Source organism: Sebastes fasciatus, unplaced genomic scaffold, assembly GCF_043250625.1.
Source record: "Sebastes fasciatus isolate fSebFas1 unplaced genomic scaffold, fSebFas1.pri Scaffold_64, whole genome shotgun sequence".
Taxonomy (NCBI): Eukaryota; Metazoa; Chordata; class Actinopteri; order Perciformes; family Sebastidae; genus Sebastes; species Sebastes fasciatus.
Genome location: NW_027428252.1, coordinates 1 through 14,088, shown reverse-complemented (window position 1 = coordinate 14,088; position 14,088 = coordinate 1).

Below are 14,088 nucleotides of genomic sequence, written 5' to 3'. Positions count from 1 at the left end.
CAAAGGAAAGCGGCACTAGGTAATTAACTCAGGCAGATAAAGTCTTGACTCAGAAGACTACAGTATAATCAAATAAACAAAGTCCTTCTAGAATGAAGCTACCGATCCCAATACACACATTTTAACCACCAACATCAAACAACACACACACCCCTAGAAACACTGCCAACTGGGAGGGCGGCACCTGAAGACACACACGAGAGAGAGCAGAAACACAACAGGGCAATTAACAATCAGATTGAAAGGCGGCTGCAAATAGTTCATAGTTTCCTCACTGGCAGAGAACAGAGGCTGTGGTCAGCTTCGATTAATGACATTTTCATGATAGAAAAATAACAAGGGCTGTCAAAGTTAACGCGATAATAACGTGCTAGAGCAAATTTGTTTTAATGCCACTAATTTCTTTAATGCAACTTGCAATTTTTAGGTTGTGGCGGGCTCAGTTTTACTTACTTTTACTTACATACGTACTTGCTCTACTAGCTTGTCGTCAAGTTAAATAACACTCCAAACTGTCTTGGCCATTTTCAAAATGGGTCCCTTGACCTCTGACCTCAAGATATGTGAATGAAAATGGGTTCTATGAGTACCAACGAGTCTCCCCTTTACAGACATGCCCACTTTATGATAATCACATGCAGTTTGGGGCAAGTCAACACACTGACACACTGACAGCTGTTATCTCTTGGGCTTGAGTTTGCCATGTTATGATTTGAGCATATGTTTTTATGCTAAATGCAGTACCTGTGAGGGTTTCTGGACAATATTTGTCATGTTTTATTTTGTTAATTGATTTCCTATAATAAATATATAGCAAGCATTTGTATAAAGCAATCATATTTGCCCACTTTGCGATTAATTGCTTCCATTACTTAATAATTAAAGTCCATTAACTATGGACAATCATGTGATTAATCGCGATTAAATATTTGAATCGATTGACAGCCCTAGTTTTTATATAGCATTAAAATCAGAATTAATGAAGTAATTTGCAAAAAAAATGACGGCAATAATTCCACATATCGCATATTTTGTTGAGCCAATCATTATCACCGCAGGGGAAATTCCTTCATCGCAACAGCCCCACTCAAATATAATTTTTTTTGTCCAGACAAACCACTTTGATTTGAAGTGGAATACCTGCCGCGTCCTCGCGCTGCTGACAGCGGCATCTCCACATCACCTGTGTAATCAAAGGAGAGCTGTCCTTTTGTGTTACCATGAATACAACTCCTGCCTCTGTCTGGTCAGCGTTGAAAGACTGAATCACAGTAATGAGGTGCACTCCGAGGTTTCTATTGAGGAGTGCCGCTGTGTCACAAACAATCTTTGCTTTTTAAAATGCATCTCTGCAGTATGGAATTAAATAAAGCCGTCCACTATAAATTGATGCCTCTTCATACACACATTTAAAAAAAGCATCTTTAAGTGTTTAACCCATATGTTTGATTCCAGACACACGACATACTGTATCCCCCCCTCTCCTCAAAACACACACACACACACACAAACACACAGTATAACTCAGTGGAAGGATAGTGTGACTGATCCAGCAATCCTTCCATTGTTTCGGGAAAACAGAGTCGCCTAAGCTGCTATAATCACTCGTTTAGTGTTGCGGCAACAAATGCTTTTTTTAGATATTCCAATCCAATATAAAAATTCAATCCCTCATGAACCCTAGCTAATACACTGGTCCATTTACTGTTGTTGTTGTTGTTATTATTACTATTATTTTAATAATAAGCCATTTCTCTTTCAAAGGCTCTGTGTCCATTTCCAATAACACCATTGTGATTTAGAGACAAAAAGCCAGGATGTCAGATTGAGAGCTGACTAAAGCTTCTCTTTTAAAAGCTTCCGAGTTAAAGCCGCAGCTGCGTTGACACTAAGGAGCATTTTGCATTGTGAAGTCCATCATCATTTAATCTGTGGATAAATATGTCTGTGAGTGATTATGTCTTTCTTTAGTTCGTGCTGATGGTGCAGGAAATGTTGAGCTATTGTAAAAGGTGAGACAATTGCTTTTGGTTTAAGGTGCAGTATTGGGTTTGTACACAGCTGATAGATGGCTGCAGGTTTAGAGACACAGATTAGTGTTGTTGAGCAGCTGTCTTTCATATGGCTCTCTCTCCACAGCCGGCGTCTGTACTTTTCCCCTTCTGGTTATCGCGTTCTGCTCAGTGGGTAGTGCTACTGTAGCGTTTATGTAGTGGCTCTCAATCTCATTGTCTCCGCACGTTGCTTTTGAACTGTGCACAAAAAGTGCTGGCCTAAATATGAGGCTGCAGCTCATGATTCCTCAAAAGTTCAACTGAAATTTGAATTCTCCTCCTTCTACTTGTCTAAGGAAATCTATACTATAACGATGCTGCAGCTATAGTGCATGTCTTTCTATATTTCAAAACAGTTTGGGCCTTTTTTTGTAGATTCTAAGAGACGTGCCGTCAACCTCCGTGGGGTGCTACTGACTGGAACATGTCATAGCCCTCTACGGTTCACACAGCCTGCTATACATTTCTCAACGTTTGTTTTACTTCTTTTTATTTCCTTTTATGGTCAAATGGACTTGCATGTATATAGCACCTTTCTAGTCTTTCGACCACTTTACACTACATGTCAACATTCACCCATTCACACACACATTCATACACTGATGGCAGAGGCTGCCGTGCAAGGAGCCAACCTGCCCATCAGGATCTGATCTAAATGCTCATTCACACACCGATGGATCAGCCTTGGGTGTGGACTGGAGGAGCTAGGGATCAAACCCAATTGGTGGACGAACCTCTCTACCTCTGAGCCACAGCCGCCCCAAGTCAAGTGCAATCGTAAATAACTTAGGAAGTAACTTAAAGCAGCAGGGGGTAGAAATGGAGTAAATCTGATTAATAAAAGTTATTTTTATAAAACGGTTACTATATACTGACATTAGGGCATGAGACAGGTAATCTGAAAAAAAATCATGTTCTTCTGTGTCCTCCGGTGTCCTCTGGTGCTCCTAATGGCATCTGCAAGATTTCACAGACCGGAGGAAAACAAGCAATCAGAGCCGAGCTGGAGCCTTGCCGTCTCTGAGCAGCTGTCAATCACTCTCAAACTCCGATCAAACAGTCAAACTAGGCGGCGCTGATCAAATATGAATGAACATGGGTCTCGGGGTATGGGGTATAACACATGCGCAGTGTAACTGAAGCTGCGGTCGTACGTTGCGATTGGCTCAATTTCAGGCAGACCAGATTTGACTGCGCATGTGTTATACCCCCAAAGATATGACGCGTGACCCAGCCTTCTTTCTATACACGGCGTTCGTCGCCCTTTACACTTCCTGGCTCACGATTACGTGGATTACATAAGAATTGATTTTGTGGAATAAATACAAATTTCAGTGCATTATTTTTTGTGGAGATAGTTACGAACTGTGTAGATCAGCCTAAATTTGAATAGAGTCGACCTGTTTCGTGCTCTGTGAGGATTTATCCTACAGATCTGTCAGTTCTAGACCATAGCAGGTGACTGTATGTAAATAGTTCCAGCTTCCTGTTCACTTCCTTTCCTTTGTTCCACCTCCACTAACTCGGGTGTAAATCAGATGCCCTGAGAACAGTTGTCTCTCCCATTCACTCTCTATCACTGCAGTAGGAGCAGGAGAGACAGAGCCTGAGGTTTGGTTCTTAGTGGGACACGATGCTGTCAGGGTATCAGGTGAGAGCACGTACTGAGCCCCCCCTTCCAAACTCCACTCCTCACTTAATCAGTTCTGACACAATGCCAATTCCACAGTGGGTGGCGCACACAGCTTTATTCATAGATGTGGCAGTGGGGCAGTGATCAGCTACCAGACTCTGCTTTCACCTTTCACTGTCATGCTGCATCAGGTAGCACGCAACAGTGCTCGCTTACAGATGCTATTGTTGTTTTTGATATTAAGAGGTCTGGCATTTAACACCGGTTTGTCAAGTGGCATTTGATGGTCCATCGAGAGGGAGGAGGTCTTCCAGGGGTATTACAGCTGATAGGCTTTTTGCCATTAAAAAAGCAGATGGCAGATGACCTGAAACTATAAGCCTGAACGTGCTGGGAAAACAGTGGAAAATAGGTGCAGCTGTTAACCCAGTCGCCACTGAATTTAAGCACTAACTTCAATGAAAGTGCGTCTGGGTGTCCTGAGGGCGTAGGCAAACAATTTACTGAACCGAGCCAGACGTAACTGAAAAATCATGTCTGCGGCACGTATAGCTGCTGTATGGTTTCTATTGTTGCGTCTGAAAAGCCGAACAGGAACTGCGAAGCAATCATAAAGCATGCAGGGAAGCAATTTCTTTCTCTTATTCAAGTGAAAAATTATTCCGTGCTGTCACAAAAGACTCCCTAACAAGGTGCTTTAAACTCTCTTGCAGTGCATTGCTGCAGGGTGTCAAAGAGTGGATAAGCTATAAATGAAGCTTAAACTCAAAAGTCTGTTTCTGGTAATAGCAGCATTTCGTTCCCTCTCCAATGTGCTTTTGATGTGGAGCTAAGATTAACAGGGTTAAATCGTCCTCTTCACTGTCTCAATGTAACAACGCAGGCATAATGAGCAGATTGTTGACAACAAGAGCACTTCTTTTAGGTCTACGAATAGCGCACAGATTTATTATCTATTCTTTTGTGCAGGTAGTTGTATTAGAATTCAACCCCCTCCACGTACATCTCCGTGGACCATTGTGTATTATTAAATAAAAAAGGCCATGTAATTTGAGGCGACAATAGAGGAATATCCAACCACTGAGGAATGCTCCTTTCATCTCTTCCTAATCCGCCATAATGTGATCCTGGCCGTTTATGGTCGAGTGGCTGAGGAGGCGCGAGGTGCCAAGGAATCCAAGAGCTCAGGCCCAGCTGCTCTCTCGAGAGCAGAGAGATTTGCACGTCGAACGTGTCAATCCCTCCGAGTTAATGAGGCCTACTGTTTGGGCTTCCATTATCAGTCCGCTGCATCCTGAGCCGGGCCGAGCTGAAGTCATGCATCATAAAGTTCTAGACGCTCCTTGATACATAGTGGACGGTAATCAGAGCTCAGCATTTCTCACCGTCTCTGAAATAAACTCAGTAGACCATTGAATGCTCACACCAAACCTACTGTACATTTGCATTACCACCTTTAAAGCTGCAGTCAGTAACTTTGAGCAAATATGATAAAGATGTATTTTTATATAACGGTCACTATAGAGTGCTACAGGAAGGAGTCCTAAAACCTGGAAATGAGTTAGCATTTTAGCTCCTCCGGCTCCCTCGCCTGGAGGTCAATGTTTTTTTTGAATGGGTTTTTAGTTAGATGCCTGAAATAAGGTCTGTGGTTAACACAAGCTGAAAGGAATGTTGAAGCCTTTATGTGTCTAAAAAATGGCGGTTGCTAACAAGTGGCTAAATGAGACTACTAGACGTCATCATGCCGACTTGTTTGCCGTTACAGCCTCGTTGTGTATACACGCGCTCATGCGACCGTGGTGGAGTTCCTTTATAGCCTTACGTTAGCTTTTTACTTCTGGCGATTGCATTCACGCTTCAAAAATCATAAAAGGTGTGTTCATCAGTGAAGATTATCTTGCCAAACAAAACTTTTAAGTGTCATAAATGTTTGTTTGCCACAGAGCTTATTTTCTGCAATAATCTAAAACCCAATGGAACAATCCCATTGGCTTTTTGTTGAGGGAACCAGGGCGATGCTGACTTCCTGGTTGGCCCACAAAGATACCTCATCCCTGGAGCACTCTATATCCTAACAGTGCAAGAGACAGATAATCTGTGAAAAAAACGCTTCCTCTGCCTCCTCCCAGTGCGCCTAATGATATTTGCAAGATTCCACCGTGCCCGAGTGAAAACAACCAATCAGAACCAAGCAGCTGTCAAACTCTGCTCACAAAACTCGTTAACTCCGACTAAACGGTCAAACTAGGCAGCGCTGATCAAATTGGAATCAAGTTTCTGTTACTGTAATGCCTATTTCTCGCCTCAAATGTTTTCAGAAACATCTTTGGTAACACCTGATAATAACCATCATTCACTAATGGTAAAATGATAGTTAATTAAAATGTGTTATTTTACCGTTCACAAGCAACTAAATGATAATTAATGTTTACTAATTATTAGTAATGTTATAATTTATGTTATTTGAATAGTTTATTGCTGCACACATTATAACGTTTTATATACTATATATATATTCAGTATATAGAAGTGTCTGTTAATGATTAAGAAATTAGTTGTAAACCTTTAAGAAATTGTTTGTAAAACATATATAAACATTACATAGATAGATATTTGTAAGACTTTGTTAATGGTTAATAATTGGTTTTTAAACCATCATAAACATTATTTGGTTTGCTATTATAAAGCTGCAACTGATGATTATAATACCTTGTTAAATGGTTCATAAATACTTTGTAAAACATCTACAAACATTATTTATATAGATATTTAATACGTTGTCAATAGATAATAATTGGTTTATGGTCCATCTATCTATGTAAAGTTTAATAGATGTTTTACAAAAATCTCTTAAAGGTTTACAGATCATTTGGTAATCATTAACAAAAACATAACATAGTATATAAAATGTAATACTGTGCGCAACAATGAACTCTTATTAAATAGTTTACTAATGTAAACAGAATGTAATTGTAATTGTCTCTTATCAGCTATTATAGACTTTATAAAGTAATTATTTCATACTACACAAACTAATGATAGAATAACAGAAATTATTAAATTACTAATAGTAAATAAACATTATTAATTATAATAAAAAAAATTTGTTAACAGTAAAATAACTATTAACTAGGTTTAATTAACTATCAATTTACCATTTATAAATGATGATTATTATAAAGTGTTACCGCCCAGCGGCTGGAGCAAACTTTCTCATTTTACAGCTAAACAGTTCACTAAAATATGTTTCTGAAAACAAAATAGGCATTACAGTAACAGAATCTTGATTCATATGTGGTCAGCACTGCCTAGATTCACAGTTTGATCGGAGATGGTGAGTTTTGTGGGCAGTGATTGACAGCTGTCTTAGAGACTGCTTTGCTCTGATTGGTTGTTGTTTTTTCGGGGCGCAAATGTCATTAGGAGCACAAGGAGGACACAGAGGAACACGATTTATGTCACCGATTATCTGTCTCATGCACTACTGTCAGGATATAGTGACAGTTTTATAAAAATACCTTTTTTATCATATTTGTTCAAAGTTACCTACTGCAGCTTTAATGTATTGTTGAAATTACACCGACTTTATTTCTAATCTTGAAACCTTGACTGACACCTACGAGTCAAATTAATGAAAAATACGTGCATACAAATTTAGTCATCAATAAAACCAGAAGACACGACCTGTAATTACTCTTTCATTCTGAATACAAAAACATTTCTTCACTCAATCTCCTATTGACAAATCTGATTCCTTTATATGACACAGTAAACCACGGACAAATTAGTACAAAACCAAACCGGTCGCTAACATTCACCGGGCTCCCAGGTGTCACAATTAGGAACACCTCAAAGGTCAGCCCAGATCTCGGCCCGTGTTACAATATTGAAAATCAAATCTACTGTAAAGATCCGGCTGGCCCCAGATCTAGGGAAGGTCATCTGAGTGTCACTGATTTCAGAAAAAGCTCAGCCGCTCAGCACGAAAAGAGTCAAGTTCAGGCCTCCGGGGTGTCTGCAAAGGACACACACCTGTGACGGGATTGCGCCGTGATCCGGGGGCTGGGGGATGGGATGATTGGCAGAAAATGTCAGGCGCAACACGTCAGCCCCATACAGACACACAGCAGGCAGATGTCAGAGACTGCATGATAAGAGGGAGGGCATGCTCACAAGGAAAGGAAGGAAGTGGCATCTTCAGAGAGTTATGTCATCCTTCTGAAATCTCTTTGAGATTAGGCCTCAAAAACAGCTCACACCTGAAGTCTTTTGTGCTCAGTGTACGACTCTCCTGACCTATCACCCAAATGTACACGACTTAAAAAGTCGCTTCTCTCTAATGTTTGCCTCCTCTTTTCCTTCTCTTATCATTATTTTCCCAAATACAAGGATTAGTCAGGGTCACAGCTTTTTCCACATGCTTGTATTGCACAGAAGGATATGCACAACCTTCTGGGCTGCACACCACTGGGGCCTGAGCCAGGGTCAGATATCTCAGAGGGGGAAGGCAGACTGAAAACCATCCACTGCATTTTAATTACACTGAATGTGTTTTGTTTGACCTTGAGAGAGTGCCTCATCCTGATTTATTGAAGTCCGTTATTTTTGTGAATCTTTAAGTTGAACCTGGACGTATTTCGTTAAGCAATATATTCTTGCACTCTTTCCTCTGCATTTAAAGCAGTATTTGTCACAGGTGACATTCATCAGTGAGGTGGAAATAAAATGCAAGAAACAGCTGAAATGTTCTTCATTACCTCGGTCGGCTTTGTGAATCACAACTATGTTCCTTTCTCCGGTTCTCAGGGCAGTGCTCCCATGGCCCACCCTGAGGATGAGCTGGAGCGCCTGACCAAGAAGATGCTGTTTGACATGGACAACCCACCATCTGAGGAATATTTTGGTAAGAATGATGGCTCATCTCACACACACTTGGTTAGCATTAGCCTTTTTGACATGCCACTGTGGTAGTTCCCGCTGCATTAGGTGTCTCTAGGACCACATTTTGCTATGATGACGCACATCATACCAACCCCACGCTTCCGCGGCTGGTAATGATTGCTGAATTCCATGTAGCTACTTTGGCTTAAGGGTCCTGTTATTGTGTCACACTGTCAGGACTTACTGTGACACTTAAATAGAACAGAACCATTGTTAACGGTGTTCTATACTCAGAGCATTAATATAGCAGCGAATACATTTGCTGTGTAAAGATATAGAGGAGTAATGTCTACCTGATCAGAGAATGAAGTCAGTCTCCCTCTGTGTGTGTTGTAATCAGAGCTTCTCTGCGCTTTGTTGATATAGCCGGGCAGGCCATGTGTGCCTTTTGAGTGCATTTTAGAGCATGTGAGCGCGCCCTCTGGCTAGCTCATGGCTGCCGTTCTGCACTGCGCTCATACGGTGGTTATAGCTGATAACGCCATCCCAACAGACGGTTTCGTCACGGAACCGTAGCGCCCATACACCACTCCCCCCAGGTTAAAACTGTTAGCTCTGTCAGCAGTGTTGCCATTGTTTGCACTGTTAGGGCTGTTAGCTCAGCTATCGCCATGTTGAGGGCTGTGTGGAGGTAATACATGCTCTGAATTTCGTATTGAGCACCTTCAATGCTAATAGTACCAACTGACGGCGTGGCGATGGAAGCGTAGCGCCCACCTTCGGGTTCCCTCCCAGGTTAACACTGTTAGCTCTGTCAGCAGTGTTGTCCTTGTTAGCACTATTAGCGCTGTTAGCACTGTTAGCTCCGAGCCGCAGGATAAGCTGTCGTCATGTTGACTGCCGTGTGGAGGCAATGGAAATGCTCTGAATTCCGTATTGAGTACCTTTAATGCTACTAACTTTTAGCTTATTGTTTTAAGAACTATGTAAGAAGGCAATGGGGCAGGACAGCTAGTTCTTCACACCTATTAGTTAACTAACAGTTATGAAATACATAATTTGTTTTTACCATATATCCTGTACAAAATGTCTGCTTAGTGAAGTTAACACATGAAAAACTACCAGAACCACTGTTGTTAATTATATAGCCTACAGTATCTTTTTCTGAAGTGAATACATGCATGATGAAGCACTGCAACAGTCCTGGCAGAGCACTGACGTCACATATACCACAACTGTAATCACATTCATGAAGAGAGCGTGGTGGTCTTTATGATCTAACAAGCTCTCACTCACTCATAATGGCCTGCTGCTTGTTACATGTTACTAATTGATTTCTCAGCCTCCTCCTGCTCTACTTTCCTATTACCACGTTGTGGTAGGACCATTTTCCTTGTGCCTGTTATGTGTCACATGCTGTAGTCATGTGCGTCTGCTCTGTGTTTATCTGGGGGTGCTTCCCATGTCATACCCTGATGATTGGCTTCAGAGCAGGCTCAAAGTCTACCACATGGACCGCAGAACGCTTCTGAAGAACAATGCAATAGCCTCAGCAAAGCTAAATAAAAACAACAGCATAAGGCTACTGTTTCATCAATGTTTATCAGCACTCACATAAGAACATAGCACTATCAGAGCTCTTTTTATTTCTAATTTATGAACAATTCTCTATCAAATCAGCAAGGGGAGGTGCGTAGAAACAGCTGTTTGCAGCACTAGAAACAGCTGTTTGAGGCACTCTAGAAACCGCTGTTTGTGGCCCGCTAGAAATAGCTGTTTGCAACACTTAGAAACAGCTGTTTGCGGCACATAGAAACAGCTGTTTGCGGCACTAGAAAAAACTTTTTGCAGCGGCTTGCAACAGCTGTTTGTGGCCCGCTAGAAACAGCTGTTTGTGGCCCACTAGAAACAGCTGTTTGCAGCGCTAGAAATACCTGTTTGCGGCATGTAGAAACAGCTGTTTTGCGGTGCTAGAAACAGCTTTTTGCGGCACATAAAAACAGCTGTTTACAGCCTGCTAGAAACAACTGTTTGCGGCGCTAGAAACTGCTGTTTGCAGCACATAGGAACAGCTGTTTGTGATACGTAGAAACAGCTGTTTGCGGTGCTAGAAACAGCTGTTTGCGACACATAGAAACAGCTATTTGCGGCGCTAAAAAAAGTTGTTTGCGGCGGCTAGAAACAGCTGTTTTTATATGCTGCAAACAGCTGTTTCTACATGCCTTAAACCTTGCTTTGTGTCGCTAGAAACAGTTGTTGGCGGCACGCTAGAAACAGCTGTTTGTGGATGTAGAAACAGTTGTTTGCAGCCCTAGCAACACCTGTTTGTGGCCCGCTAGAAACAGCTGTTTGTGGCCCACTAGAAACAGCTGTTTGCAGCGCTAGAAATACCTGTTTGCGGCATGTAGAAACAGCTGTTTTGCGGTGCTAGAAACAGCTGTTTGCGGTGCTAGAAACAGCTGTTTGCGGTGCTAGAAACAGCTGTTTGCCACGCTACAAACTGCTGTTTGCGCCACATAGAAACAGCTGTTTGCGCCACATAGACACAGCTGTTTGCGGCATGTAGAAACAGCTGTTTGTGACTTTCAGCGCTCTCTCGCTCTCTCTTTACAAACACTAAAAAGCAAGCAGGCTAAGAAACCAAACTAAGAAACCATGTTCTGTCTATTGATCTTCCACTCCGTTTCAGTACTACAGACAGGGCAGCACCTACAAACACCCTCTACACACAACAATGGTTCCGAAACAACGTTGTTAATAAACTATGCACGTGATAGGTAAGTCAAATTGCACACAGCAGTCACAGAGAGTGGGTGATGGTGACCAATATTGTTTGGCTCGTTTGTGTAAAAGTCAAGTATTGAGATAAAACACAGATACAATTCAGGCTTTTGCTCATAAAAGTATTATATCTGAGTCCAAAAAGTTATCTAGCCGGTGGCCCCCCTTGCTTCCCTGCTTCTGCAGCCTGTGGTCTACCCTACAAAAGTATAAGGTCATCCTGCTATAAGTGGTCCTATATCCTCTGCTCTGACATAATAACAGTCACATCACGATGTGGCATTCATAGGTGAGAGTAGCAAAGTGACTAAAATTAGCCCATGAGTCACTGATAGATTCTCATAACACTACTGGGGAAAGCTTTGCAGACACACACACACACACACACACACACACACACACACACACATATATATACACACGCACACACACACACACACACACACACACACGCACAAGTATAATTTTTGATACATTACAGAAACAGTTCTGAAAACATTAGCACAGGTAGTATGATCTCATTAGTCACCAGACTAAAAGAAGAAACAAACAGGCTCGTCAATTAGTCTGGAGAGCTACAAAACCAACCCCACTCTACATAGAGGAACAAAACAATGTGGGATAGTGGGTTAATAGAATAACACTGGCATAAGGTTTCCTAGATTAGCCCACCCAGTGACCCACAAAGTTAGTTTTGTATCGCAAGAACAATGTTTTGGAAAATGTCTCGAGGCTATGGAGTACAGTGCAGGTGTGTGTGATACAGACGAGGCTAGCCTAGTGTTCTTGGTACTTCTTATCTGTGGATTTCCATGTGTAGACACAGCAGCGTATCTACCAGTCTAGCAGTCCTCAAGGTAGAGACTCAAAACTATATCAATGTGATCAAAGGATAAGGCACGACTGCTGCTCGGGGTATAATGAGAACGAGAGATAAAGGCTTTGGACAGATGAAACATCCTGATATTGATAAAACTCTGTATCTTGTTTGATTGTCCAGCGGTATTTTTTACAGTATTTCTCTCCCATTTTTTTGTCTGAAGCACTTGATACTTCATTTTTTTCTCATTTAAAAAAACAATTATATATATATATATATATATATATATATATAACCAGGATTAAACAAAATGCCAATTTCAATACTATTTCACAAAATTGGATTGAAAAGAGAAGGATTCTATATTTCATTTCTATTTTTCCGCCCTCTGTAACCTCCGTTGCCAGCGAGTGCCATCCCTCTGCTGCTCTCTTCTCTAGCCTTTAATCCCCTTTGCCCTGGAATTAATTCCCATGCCCATTAGATACCTCGCTCAATACATTCAATAGGAGACTCTGGAGCAGGCTTTATATCAGCTCATAATCACACAGCACACCACGATAGCATGTGTAGGTGTATTATAGCTACAGGGACATGTATTTAACTGGTATTAAGGGATATTCGGCTCCACGTTGGTGCGCGCTGATGTAAAGACCTTAATTGGTCCACATTAGACGTAGGTCAAATGGATCTGCTGGCTTAAGCAAAGTGTAGTCATTTTACAGAGGGAACGGCCCTCAAAGCCTCGTTGGCCTAATTTTTTTGGGTGAACGCGTACAGCGATGCAGTCCTGGCTTGAACTCTGCGTTCTGCTATACCATGCATGCATGCAGTCGCCACTGTTTGCCAACTATAAGGCTGAGTGGCTGAAGGCTAGCGAAACAAGGACACAGGAGTTGAGAAATGGGTCATATGTGAGCTGAGGTAGCCAGAACAAGTTAGGGATAGCGTGTGCGTCCCAAGCTGACAGCGGCTGGCTGTTACTGGAGTGGAGGGTAGGGGGAAGGGAGGTGAGTGAGGAGGGTCATCATGTGGTTAAACAAGGCGACAGCTGAATTCACTGAGAGATAGAAAGAGGATGAGCCTAAAAAGATTGAGGTGACTGCAGGGACTCATTAGGAGGGAGTTCAAGCACATGCTCTTCTGCAAACCCACAGAGCCCCTGTCCTCCCCCGCTGAATAATGCACATATACGTGGCCGCCGCAGTAACGTTACATTAGTCCGGCATGTTCTTCACTGTATATCTGAGGGGATAATCAGTCCCAGAGCATGAGCCTTTTGTAATTACAAAGAATCTAATGGCACAGAAGCCTGTTCTTTTTTAGCGGGGTACAGGGGGAAGAGTGCCAGCAACCCTAAGGCTAGTAATTAACAAGATTAATCAAAGTGGGGCTGCGATCTCTAGCGCGCTATTGGACTGGATCATTGTCTTCCTATAGCAAAAGTTTTATTGGTGTCAGTAATGTCTTTGATGAGCCTCTAATCTGAAAGTGAGCTTTCATTGGTCCAGGGGGGGTTAATTGAATTGAATTAATGTTACACTCCGGCTCTGTGATGTCACAAGGAAACTTTTCAGTACGGAGGTCCATCTGTAGTTACACTTTATCACATTATCACGCTCTTTTTACAACAACTTCAGTCCAGTAAATTGCACTATTAAAGACTTTTATTTTGTGGCACAACCGCCTCTCAAACATGAGCACTGCTCAAACTGTAGAAAACCTGAAAATGATTCACTATAAAAGAACGGCTTTTCTTTGGGAGAAACCCAGTTTGCAAGCCAGAAATTCCTCCTGTGATTGAAGCTTCTTTGCAAAGCAACTGATTAGTCCTGATTTAGAGTTCCAGATTAGATTTGAGTAATCTGAAAGAGCCTTTTCTCCAAATGTCATCATCCGTCATATTTAATCCACTT